The following is a 13,838-nucleotide window of genomic DNA, read 5'->3' as shown; positions in this document are numbered from 1 at the left end:
ACCACATGAGCCCCAGCTGAAGTGGCCCACTATAAAACAGAAAATTCCTGATTTTGCCATTTATACTAAAGGTATTGATTCTTTAGGAAACAGGTTTAGGTTTACATGTCACAATCCATCACAAGCAGGCTTCTGACAGAAAAAAATGGTTTTTTTTTCCTTGATTTTACATCACATATACTAATTTCTCCATATTGCTACCATGGAAACAAATGGAGATTAAAGGAAGCAGGGAACAAAAAGCCACTATTGCATAATGGGGTTTGGTCACTCCTCCACAGAGACAAACAGGCTTTCACAACAGGGCTCTGCTGCAGCCCTGCAGTATCACTGCATGTCCCTCAGGGCAGGGACCATGCTTGTCTGTGCCAATGTGCAGCTCATGGCAGACAGCTTGCAGAGAGGCCTCCACCTCGAATGGAAGCAATGGGGTTGTGCAGTCGTTCAGTGTCAGCTATATCAGATGCACCGAAGTGAATATGTCTCTCACATCAGGCAGTGCTATGGGAGAGGGTGGATATCTCTTCCTCACCTGGCTTGCCCTGCTCGCTACCCCATCCACAGGGCAATACTGTGAAAACAAATAGAGGGTAATAGTATAGCAGCCCCTGCAAGAAAAATGATTTCTCCAGTGCTGATGAGAACAGTAGAGGTAATGATTAGCAATGACAGGTGTAACAAGGAAACGGAAGCCATAGTTTCCTTGTCTGTCTGCAGGTACCTACCTGTGAAGGAATGCTGCTTTGCTGGGGCTATGGCACTGCTACTGGACTTTATGCAGGAGGTGTCATGGGCTTGTCATCCATGGGCTTGTCATCCATGACTCCATATAAGGAGCTTTGTTCCAACATTTCTTGCTATGAAAAGCAACACCACTGTATGTGGAGAAGAAGGGCACCCAGATGGATTTTTCCTGCCCAAATTTGAGCATCTAGCTGACAATCCCATGGTAGGAGTCTTTTTCTGTTAGGCAGTTCCTGAAGCAAGCTGGATCTCAGCTACCCTTATAGGTGCATCATATTCTTTATTGTTCAGCAGTTGGCCTCTAAAGAATAACATAGATGTTAAAAATCAGGTTATGTAAATCCAAGCTGTTGAGAATAGCGAAGATGGCTTATTGACAGAAACCTCAAGATCAAGCTACTTTGGAAGAATCTGTGAGAAAGAAATGTTCATTACCAAATCAGAAATCAAAGCTAAAGTTATTCCAGTAGGATGAAGAATTGTACAAGACTCTTGGATTAATCCTTTAGGACTTAATTTTTCAGGTGTACACCAAGATTTCATGTGAGTGCCTGCAGTAAGCAATACCAGTTATCAGCCCCATCACATTTCCGTTATAATGCTAATTTACTTTAATATTTAAATCTGTCATGTTAAGACCACCTCCAGCAGGCTAGTGGTTAAAGTTAGACCTTTTATTATAACAGGGGGTATGTTGTTTTGGATTTTTTTTCCAAAATTTTCTTTTGCCAAGAAGTATAAACCTACACTGACATAGCAAATGATGTATTCATTTACAAAACCTTTGGGAAAGAAAGTACATAACAGAGAACTTCTGGAATGTAGTTCTTTGCCCAGATAATTATTTCATAATCTATTTTTCCTTCTGAAAAAAAGTTATTTTGATTTAGTAGACATTATTAATTGCTAATAGTAATCTTGTCTTTTCTTCTCTCTGCAAAAGTAAATGTCAAAAGAGTACAGAATACAGCACTAAAGTGACATGTAACAGTTCTTTGGATCAGTGCTACAAAGCGCAGCTAATCAGCATGAAAAGATGAATTTCTGACGTTACAGACATGCTGTTCCTCACAAGTGGGTTATCATTTCTTTACAGCAAGCATTGTTATAAAAATAATTCAAGCCACACTCACTCATGTACATACCGAGTAGCCAGGGAGTGATGTACCTGCAGTCAGTGGCTGAGAATGCCACCAGGCTTTGAAACTGGAATTTCTGAAAAGGTAGTTGCTCGTTGAATGTGTGGATTTTGCTCCGTACAGAAACAGGTCACAGTCTGCTAACTTCTGACTTAAATTTGGATGAAAATATCCTTTTACTTGAGCAAAGTTTGGATCAAGGCTCTGGGTTAAATCTTAATTTAGATCATCATCTGGTCTTTCATTAGGATTACCAGTAAAAATACTGGCTCAAGACCAGAATTTCTTTCTCTTATGTTTATTGTAAATTCTGCTGAAGTATTCCAGATTGATTGTTGTACATACATACTGCAAGAGACCCTATATTTTCTTCATGTGACTGTCAGAAAGATAGAAAGAAAATGAGTATGTTACTGCAGTGCAGCTGTGGGTTTGCTCAGCAAATCTGGCCCACAGACACAGTTATATAGCAAATCTCGCAATCGACTTCCATTTTGATGAACCACAAATATCTTGGCATTCTGATCTCTCGGCATTCTAATCTCTCCACAGCATGTTAAATCTCAGCTTGTAAAAAAAAAGAGAGAGAAACAGTGAAAACACTGTAGTAAGGATTGCCTTCTTCCATTCCATCATTTGATGCTTGCTGTGCTCCTCCAGAGAGGAAGACAAAAGGAAGTAACACATTTACGATGTAATGCAGACAGGAAATCTCCTTAATTTGAGGATTAGTAGGAATTTTTAAAGGACGTGCACCCTGCATCATGAATTTTCTGTCACTGCTGGATTCTGCTCACTGTGGGAATGGGAATCAGAGAAGAATCTTTTTTCAAGCTAATGGGAAAAGTAATGCAGGTTTATCACAGCAAGGTCTGGGCAAGCAGCAGAAGCTGTTACAGATGACAGTAGTATTCTTGAGAGGGAACATTCTTAAGGAAAAAATAGAAGAAAGACTAATCTAGTAGAGGCTTGATCAGATGATGCATAGGCCAGGCAGATACTGTGCAAGAGATGTTAAAGATTTCCTTGCTTCTAGCCCATCAGCCATATTTATGCCGCTTCTGCAACCTTCCATAGGTCACTGTGCTTCTCTGCTTCACATACAGCTTGGGAATCACATATCCATCTGAAGATATTTCATCTGCCATTGTTACAAATGCCTGTTTCTTACATGTAATGGCAGCAAACATGCTTACTCTCTTCTTTTCCTATGTGTTCAGTTGGAGTTGTTCAGTTGGAGCAATTGAAACTGTAGTTGGTTAAATCAGTTGTATTTTAGAGGCAGTTGGTGAGCCTTTTTCATTTTTAGCTGAAAAAAACCCACAGCTTTTGCATTATAATTTCTCTTTGAGGTGTTTACCTTTTTCAGCGACTCTTTAATGTTACATTGTAACTCAAATACTTTTTTTTCTTAGATTACAAAAATAAAAGATTGCTTGCTTTGAAGTCAGTCATGCTTCACAAATCTGAGGATGAGGAGGAGAATTATCAGAAGCTAAGAAAGGTCACACCTGGTTAAACAATAGAACCGTCTCTTCCAGTCTTCTGCTCTTCAACAGTACCCAGAATACCTGGAAAACGATGTAGTAAGGCAACTGTATATGATATATCCCCTTGTAGTCCTGACTTCCAAACATTTTCTGTTTAGAGGATTTAGGTTTTGTGTATTTCATAAGCCTTGGTGGGTTTCTCTTCCATGAGCTTGTCCAGTCTTCCCTTCCACCTGTTTATGGTTTCAGCCTCTAGAATATCTTCTGAAGAGGTGTTCCACAGCTCATATATCTAGTTTAATAAGAGCTACCTTTGGTTTATTTTGAACCTGACTTTGTAGATTCATTTGATTCCCTTGATGTTTTTCCTTGAAGAGACATTGAATAGCATTTCCTTTTCCCCACTGTTTGTGACAGCTCAGATTTTGTGGGAATTTTTGTTTCTTGATACAAATTCCTGGCAATGGGGTAGGTGTGACATGCTTATACTTGGCAATGCTTGAATGTATTGTCATGAATTGGTACCTGCTGGAATCAGCATACATGCTCAAAGCCAAATTCTAGCTGAAATGTCCAACAGAGTTCTTTCTCAAGAAAGATACTGATACAGAGATACTTAGCACAGATACCAAAAAGAGTTCACTCTTAGCAGCCTTTCAATCTTCAAAGGCAGCCTTCATATACAGTTTATCCCTTGTAGCTGTGAACAGATTGAATCAAAGGGCCTTTCCAGATGTGAAACGGCTTTTATGCCAAAATGGGGTTTATATGCTCCTTAAATCTTTTTATACAATGCTTCAGGACACATATATTTTAAGGAACTGGTTTAAGTGATGTGCTTGCATTTTAGTCACCTATCACACAACTTTGAAATTCAATCTAAGTAGTTTTAAATCATATTAAGGTTTTGTATTGGGATTACAGCTCATTCATGTTTCTTACACAAATATCCCTCTTATACATGTGTCTTATACATGTTAGAAGCAGACATCGTGCTCTTACATCCCTTGGATGTGCCTAGCTGTATGCACTGTATGTATATGTGCAGCTGTTGTGCCCTTTTGCAAGGAACTAGAGGCAAGTACATGTATTGCACACTGGACTGTTTTCCTCACAGACATCTGATCAGTCTAATCTGTAAATTGGAGACATTTGGAAGGTATAGATATTTGGCTTTAAGTTTGTGAGGACATTAACAGCTTTCCCGTCTTTCAGACAAACAATAAGGTAATAAAAATGAGAAGGAAACAGTCTTTTAAACAAATCTTCTATATGAGGAATGTCACTTAAGGGCACGCGTTCTTCTTTCCTCCCTCACAACAGTTCTCTCTTCTTGGCCCTTGTCACTCCTAGTCTATCAACACAGAAAGCCCAAATCTCTGCCTGTGTGCTGGCTCTCTCCTGTACTGCTGCAACCTTTGCCAGACTCTTCAGTCAGCACTACATTGAATGCCAGCTGACTGCCCTTACAATGCTGTGTGGCCACAGGCAAAGAAAATTGCTTTCTATCAAAAAATGCTTTCAGCAGGCTTCTTTGAAAAGGAAGTCTGCCTGGTAAGCATAAAGGAAAATGAGACATAGGATCAGAGTATGACAGTCTGCCATATATATTCTTCACTGCCTTGTAACATGTATCTGGAAGGATAAGGTCAGAATTATTTGTTGTAAATAAAAACTTGGAATATAGTTGGTGGAAATGAGATCAGCCACCTTCTTTTTTTTTTTTTTTTTAATCTATGTAACCTTGATAGGAGGTTGAATTTGGATGTAAAAAAGATAAATCTTGAAGGCTCATTAAGCTAATGAAAAAGAACTCCAACAGAATGCTGTTCTCATTGAGCTAGAAAAAGCCATTCCCCTTGATTTGCTGGGGTCTGTTCTTTGGGGCTTATGTGAACAAGTAGAACAGAGTTCTCCCTCTCTCATTTGTCTTATGTATCTTGTAGTTTCAATAATCATATTGTACTTCTGTATATAGCCAATTAAAACCATTCAGCTATAGCCCCAGTCCGGTTCATGCATCTGGCTAAATTTAGGAGGGCAAGTTTCTAATGACTTACTTCTGTGTGGATTCTGGGTCATACCTCCGAGGTCTTTGCTCTCTCTGTCTTTCATTAACCTCAGAGTCTGCTCACAAACATATCTCAGGTAAATAGGGCTAATCAAAGACTTCAACCAAGTCCACAGGTGGCTTTAGACTAAAGTGGTAAAAATCAAGCTGTTTCAGCTTGCAGGATTATTTGTATGAAATTAATAACCTGTCTCAAGGCTATCCATCCTAACGAACATTTTCCATTAAAAAAAAAATGACACCTTGGACACTCCTGCTAAACAGGGGCCAAGAATATAATGGGCTTAGGGATGAATTATCTTCATTTCTGAGTGTGGCCCATGCTAATGATGTACATTGGTGCGACAGTATCAAGGACACTGTCTAATCGTACAGCCTCAATTTTTACTTCTCTGTGGATTTATGTGATCTCAATCCTATAATACCTAGGAACAATTGTTTATTGATTTATTCTCACAGTAGCCTTCTCACTTTCTGAATTTTGCTGGGAGTGAATGGTGATGTTCACAAGGCTGCCCAGATTTCCCCATGGAAGTCAACAGTAGGAAAAGAAATCAGCTCTGGTGTCTTAACAAAAGTTTGGTTGGTTTCAAACACTTTGTTCAGTTATTAAAACTGAAGTGGAGGGAAGGAGAAAATGTGTGTAATGCAAATTGCTAACTTGAAAATTAAATGCCTTCCTGAAGATGGAGGTTGAAGATGGTGATATCACCACAGAAGAGCAGCACATTCTCTGTGGCAATCAGACTGGTATGGTGGGTCCTAATTAGGTTGCAAATCACCAGAATAATATAATATGAACTAGGTAGGATGGGTCATGCTTAAGATACAGAGGATTAAAATAGGGACCATGGACTGGCCTGGAGAGGGGAATTTTCTGATGTCTCTTTAGGGGACAACTGTGTGGTAATGCTGTTGAAAACACGCAGGTATAGATCGAAAATGCAGAATTGAAAGGTACAGGCAAAAGAGAAGAGAAAAATAATGTTAAGATGACATGTACTGAGTTGTGGATAATAAATACAAGATTCATCTCACTTCTGTCTAGAACTGGAAGTGACAGCCATAAGGCTGGAAAAGGGAAAGAGCTGAATAAATAATTCATTTGTTGAAGAATAAGATTGTGAATACAGGATGACCACTGTTTCTTTTAGGATTTTGACAAAGTTTGACCTTGAATGTAGGATGACTCTTACCCTGTACCTTTGTTCTCTAGCTGTATTCTGGCACACACACCCCCTCCAACAGCACACACACACATTGTCAAAACAGGGTTGTGCAGAGCCTTTCTGCACAGGCTCATTACTCCAGTCTTCTGCTTCCTGCAGCTGAAGTCAATGGTGTCTTGTTCTCAGCTGTACCTTTACTTAAGAGTTGGCACCAGAGGCCCTGATGATTGCTGAATGTCTGCCAGCACAACAGAACAGGTGCAGGATGGGAAACATTGTGCAAATAGGGCATAAACTGGGCAAATTAACTGTTTCTGTGTAACTCTTCTCGTGTAGATTCTTCCCCTGTGGCTCCTGGAGGATTCTGCAGAGAGGTCATTCTTGTTGATAAACTGACCCATGCTTTCTTGAATCTGTGCAGAACAGGAATGCTTAGCTTTCACTCTCTTTTTCCATATGCTGTTGAGATGAAGTTCCAGGCAAAAGTGCTAATTTTTGTCCTCTGAATTCTCAGTGAATAACAATGTATTCATTCATAAAACAAATACAGGTTGGGGGAGGGAAGTATTTTGCTGTATATTAAATGCATAACCTGCTGAACTGACAGCAGTCATTATATGCAATAGATCATTCTGAGCTTTAGTGGCTAAAACATAAAGTGCATGTAAATCCTAGTATCCTGTTCAAATGTAGAACATACATAGCACAGCAGAGTATATCAGTTTTGGAGCCACAAGCTCAACAGGAACCTGCCTGACAAAATGACCGCATGTAGCACTGCAGTGTGAACATAACCTTTATGTTCATTCCAGGTTTACACAGGCTGATCTCACCTGAATTTATATGATCAGATGTCTGTGCTAAAGACTTCTTATTACGTATAAGAAGAATCCTCCCATTTACAAAACTTACCTTATGGGTGTCCAACAATCACTTGGGCTTGCTTCCATGTCCTAGACTGCTGTATCCCACAGACAGGTGGACTTTGCATTTCCACGGGTGCCAATCTGTTTTCCTTCTTTCAGCATCTTGACTCTCACAGTCAGTTACAGTTTGATGAAACCATGAGAAAAAATCAAGTGTGAAAATATCCATACCCTTATGACTGATCATCTTTGGTGGATGGTGCTCATGTACAGACTGCTCAAAGACAATGACTTCTGTCCATTCTCTGTCATTTCCCAGAAAAAGAGTTGATGTACTGAGCTGGGAGTGAAGAATTCAAGAGAGCTTCCTTTTCCCTTCCCTCCCCTGAGGTGGCTGCATTAGGTACTAGCAGCCATGTGGAATGGAATATGATCACACAATCCACTCATTTCTTTACCTGGGGACTGCAGAAAAAATGGAAGTCCTCTTTTCTAGAACTTTTGTCCAGCAAGTAAGCTGGACAGCCTTCCTGTGTTTTATTAACACTGTTAATGGTATTTGTTGAACAGGATGTGTACTTACTGAAATACCTGTCTCCTGAAAGGGTTATTGTTCTGTGATATTTTCTTTCTGTTGGGTCACCAGAAGTTTATTCCCAAGTACACTTTCAATAGGGTATTAGGGTTTCTTTAGTTTTCTTTAGGTTTTGGGGGGTTGGGGGTTTTTTTAGTCTCATGGTTTAGTTTCAAGCTGTCAGGGCAATGCCGTACTCCTTTGAAATGCAAAAGGTAACCAGAATAAACAAAGGGAGAAATGAAGTTACTGAAATGACTGTCAGCATCAGCAGCTCAACTGACTGTGGAAAACACACTCTCAGAGAAATACATTAAGAAAATACAAACCAAAGACAGGATTTTCAAAGGGAACTATAATCCTTTCCCCTCCAGATCTTGGCTTTTATTTTATATTAGTTGTGCATGATTTTTTTTTAGCTCACATAAGATATTTTTTCAGTTCCTCTGCATTGCCATTTCAAAAGTGTCATACTATCATGCGATGACATGATTCAAAAGAATTTTAAGAAGTTTGATCCCTTGGATGTAGTGGTTTGGGTTTTTTTCCAACATGTTCAACAGCTTGGTTTCCATATCCAGGAAGGTAGGTCTGGTCAGAACATATCAGAGCAATGAGTAGTGTTGAATGCAAGACTGGGACCTATGATCTGTGGATTGTAGTGTTCAAACAGTGTTTTTTCCAATGCAGTGAGGAATAGGCGAAAAAAGAACATCAGTCGGAAACCCACAGTCGAGTCGTACAGAAATCCTGGTTAAGCAGAAGTTCCCATTTGGCTGCTAGGAAAACCAAAGCACAGGAACCTTGTACCACCAGGCTGCAGGTGTTTCCAGGGCAAATTCTGTAGTTTTATGGGTCTGCTGTAGGAATGTCTGTTAAGCTGAGACTGGAACCCTAGCACAGGTAACAACACCTAACAACAAAGGTAAAGGCAGAGGCAGGGGCTAGTCTTGAATCACCTGATTTCAGTCCCAGAAGTTCCTTGCTAGTTTATTATGCCATGTCTCTTCAGACCAACTGAAAGTGCTCATGTTTGGTTTAGAAGATAGAGATTGACAAGCACTAGCAAAGGAGGAGAGCCAGAAGGTAACATTCTGATATCTTACTTGTTGGCCATACTCCCTTTAGACTAGTTCATTTTATTAATGCTCTTTTTTCCTATTATTGTCACTTTCAGTAGAGCGTTATAAATTCTGACCATTTTTCTTTGAACTGATTCCTAATCCATGTTTCTTGTTTAGGAAAATCAAGTGTATTTGAAGGTAAAGTTAGAGTTTTCCTAATATTTCCGTTGCTTTGTTGTTGTTACTGCTCTGATGTGGGAAGACCTATTGGCCACAGACATAACTCCCTCTTTACACACAGCTGGCAAATGAAAACAATATCAGAACATCTCCATGACACACAAGGCTTTTATACAGTGGTGTTTCAGACTTTACTGCAGTTTCCTTTGGAAATGCTTAAAACAACTGCATCTGTTTCCTTTCATTGGGATTTTGTGTTCTTTAAGCCAAAAGGAGGGGATAAAACTCATTAATTCTGAACAATAATTGCAATGTCCTATATAAATATTTTTTAGACTGCAGTTTGTTGGGGTTTTTTTTCCCCACTAAAAATATAAAATTGCTTGTCTGTTCAATGTAATGAGTGTTCCTGGATACTTCTGCATAGCTCTGTTATGCACAAATACTTGAACTACATTTAAACAGTCTGGCTCAGATGTTGGTATCCTACACAGAAAGCAGTACAGAGCCAGGCACCTAACGGCAGGAGAGAGCACAGTGTGTGTTTAATTTGTCGTGTTTCTCAAATGCATTTTGCATCCTACAGTGACTGTTAGGCTGTCATGGTGAGACCTCTACCAGCCTGAGTACATCCTTCCTGAAAAGGCAGGAGAGACCTACCTCCTGTGGCAGACGCTGTAGCTGTGTCTCAGGCTAGGGCCAGAGAACACCTGGCAGCCTTCTGTGGCATTGTACATGGAAGATGGTGAATGCAGTTGTAAGCCTTAGGTTTTTTGAAGGCAACCTATATTTTGTTAATACCACACAAGGGCAAAATAGTCATTTAAACTACAACATCTAATCCAAAACAACAAAAGCAATGCTGTGTTTCCCTGTGTCTCCCTGTCTCTGTCTCTGGGTCTGTCTCTGGCTCCATTTGTGCTTCTCAGATAACTACTTTTCTAACAGATACGTACAGCTGTGGTCTAGTGTTCCTTGCTTAAGAAATTATCCGTTATTCATCTCTCCTGAAACTGCTCTTAATTCAGGCCAAGATAAAGTGCAAATCAAAGAACCTAAAACAATCAGAGGAGATAAAACATTTCAAAATGTTTATAAATAAAAACAATAAAAAGGAGTGTGACCAGCAGGTCGAAGGAGGTGATCCTGCCCCTCTACTCTGCTCTTGTGAGACCTCACTTGGACTATTTCATGCAGTTCTGGTGTCCTCAACATAAAAAGGACATGGAACTGTTGGAACAAGTCCAGGGAAGGGCCACGAGGATGATCAGGGGACTGGAGCACCTCCCGTATGAAGATAGGCTGAGAAAGTTGGGGCTGTTCAGCCTGGAGAAGAGAAGGCTGCGTGGAGACCTCATAGCAGCCTTCCAGTATCTGAAGGGGGCCTATAGGTATTCTGGGAAGGGACTCTTCATTAGGGACTGCAGTGACAGGATAAGGGGTAATGGGTTAAAACTTAAGCAGGGGAAGTTTAGATTGGCTATAAGGAAGAAGGTCTTTACTGTGAGGGTGGTGAGGCACTGGAATGGATTGCCCAGGGAGGTTGTGAATTCTCCATCCCTGGAGGTGTTCAAGGCCAGGTTGGACAGAGCCTTGGGTAACATGGTTTAGTGTGAGGTGTCCCTGCCCTTGGCAGGGGAGTTGGAACTTGATGATCTTAAGGTCCTTTCCAACCCTAACTATTCTATGAAAACAAAACAAAACCCAAACATGCAGATGAGGTGTCCTCTCAGAGATCGTCTACTTAGCAACAGCTTGCCACATGTCTAAATGTCTGCCTGCTTACCCCGGGTTCCAGGAATGCAACTTTTTCGCACCTGACCGGAACGGCACTGGTCTGTGGCATTTCTGCTGGGCTGGGTTACTCGCTCTTACCCTCTGTAGCTGGTAATACTACAAATACATTTAGTTAACTGTTGCTTGGGTCCACACTACAGAAGTCCTCTTCCTTCTCTGAGTTACCTGAAAAATTCCCATGAAAAATTGTGATCCTATATCTTCACATGTCCCATCTGCAGCTCTCCGCAATGCCAGTTTTCTAATTACATGATACAGGCATTGGGATATCTCAAGACTACACACACTCAAGCATTTTATGTAGTGTGTTGGAAGGAAATGTTCATGATCACAATAAGTGTGCAGAAGTGTGGCTGGGACTTAACTATCTGAGGCATCCTTACCTTCATTCCTGTTAGAGCTTAAGACAGCAGGGAAGTCTTTGCTTTCACAGGATACACCTCAGAGTACATACAGAAAAGGAAATGGAAAAGTACTGGGGCAGAGTATCACAGCTTTGTACTTACATCTCAATAGTCACACTTCAAGACTTAACTCCTATTCGCTAGCAATCACTAGTCATCCACTGTGTTAAATGATAGCTGTTTCCTCCAAGTTCAGGGAGAGCTGGATCTCTTGGCAAAGGCACAAGTGTTTGCACTCCAGTTCTGCAACTCCACAGGATACCTCAAGTCATCAACAGAGCCATCATCTTCAAGCCCAAGCTAACCCAGCTACTGAAGGCTACACAATTCAGTGCCTTAATGTCCTCTTTAATGTATCCCTCAGCTTCACCCACAACAATAAGAGCTGTTAATTGAAAAATGCTAATCTAAACCACCCATTTGTTTTTGGAGCGTGGGTTGTGAGACTTAATATGGACATGAAAGACAAAATACATAGGGTGATTGAAACAGGCAAGGAGTAGACTTTTTCCACAGGAAAAAAAAATGTCTTTTTCTGAGAGATCAGGATTTGGAATAACACAGACCTGTCATATATAAAGAGGAAGTAAATCTGTGCTTGAAATACCGCTGCAGATAAAGAGAAGATATGACTTTTTGAAAAATACTTCCCAAAACAGTGAGACTGAGCGTGGGTCTCAGAGTAAGTCCAATCTGGGATATTAGGCCTGGGTCTAAGTTAATTTACTGGATATGAACGTATGTAAAACAAAAAAATTATTACTCTGATGTTTTCATCCTTCATCATTTTCTGTCACTCCCTCTTCCACAGTTTACTACTGTGCACACCCCCTTTTCCACTCCAGAGTCCGTGCAAATACAACCCAGGCACCACATAAAATAACCACAGAAACCTGAAATATAAAATCATTGCTGTGTACCTGAAATGAAAACTGAACTTACGGCATCAATGGAAATGAGCCATTTTGGCATTCGCTTCCTTCTGGCGTGAAACAAGATTAAAATGTAAAAAGCTAGATATGGCTTACTAAGTGAGAGAGGTGAGAGGGAAGAATATAGCATTACAGCTGATACCAGATGGTAAAAATAATTCCTTAAGATGGTACATTTGCTTTCCATTTAAGAGTTATTACAACACTTTTGTTTGATGTTCCCCATTAAAATCTGTAGTAGTTTAGATCCCGTGAGGAAACTTCCTTTGTACTACCTTTCAGAAATAGTATCCTTAAATATGTTCCTCACTGTTTGCACAAAGAAGTTACTCAAGCGATGAAGTACCTACTATTGATTATCCTTTTGAAAGATGGGCCCTCTGTTAATCTAACATGAAGCCTTACCACAGCTTCAAGGTTCAGGTACAACAACAAAATAATAATTAAAGATCTGTAGATTTGGCCATTGCTATTTATAAGTTTAAATGTCCATTTCCAAGAGACTTGTGTCCAAGTCTTAAGATTGCTATAATCTGCTTTGGAATGTTTGTTGGATACATTCACAAAAACTATTCTGGCACAAAGATATTTGTTTGCTGTCAAGGCAAAAATGCAATAGTAACTGGAAATTTCAGTCACCTTACTGCAGACAAGGTAGACATCCCATGAGGGAAGGCTAAATTGTAAAGAATTGAAATGGTAGCACTTTGACAAAATAATGAAATATCCAAAGAAGAGAAGCAGCTCATAGTTCAGGCCTGAAGACAGCAGGAGCTGGTTCACAACGTGTTAATTCTGAGATAATCTGGGTCAAGGACATGATGAATATCCGTGTTCTTCTCAGACAGAAAAAGCTAGCCAAACAATACCCCTCCTCTCCCCCCCCCCCCCCCCCTTAAAAAAAGCCCTCACAGATCATTAGCAGTGAATCTCAGAAAAGTCATTAAAAGATAAGACAAAGCTGATCAGGTGGAGCAGCTGAAAGGGTAAAACACTTTGGAAAATGAGAATAAGATGACAGTTTAAGGGGACTATGTAAGAAGACTAAATGTTTTCTACCAGTTAGAAATCTTCAGTTAACACACAAAGAAAGTAAAGCAGCTAAAACAAGACAGAAAAGACAGCTAACAGGAGCAAAATTGTATTCTTGAAAACTGGGGGTTATATTTAAGAGGAAAATACAAGAAAGCATAATCATTGGCAAGGTAAACATAAAGCCATAATAAGGAAGGTCAATACGAAGCATACAATTTAACAAAGGTATTAAAACTGATCATAGAAGCTTATTCAAACATCAAAACCAGGAAATATGCCAGAGAATTGGTGACCCTGAAAAATGATCTATGTGTAAACCCTAAAGTTGATGCCAAGGCTTTGCTGTTCACTGCAGAGAAGTTTATGGAGTTCT

This window comes from Pezoporus flaviventris, unplaced genomic scaffold (genome assembly GCF_033815535.1).
Source record: "Pezoporus flaviventris isolate CSIRO_AGI_PZ_B2104156 unplaced genomic scaffold, CSIRO_AGI_Pfla_v1 ptg000007l, whole genome shotgun sequence".
Lineage (NCBI taxonomy): Eukaryota > Metazoa > Chordata > Aves > Psittaciformes > Psittacidae > Pezoporus > Pezoporus flaviventris.
The sequence above is the reverse complement of the archived record's forward strand: the minus strand, read 5'-3'. Positions refer to the sequence as shown.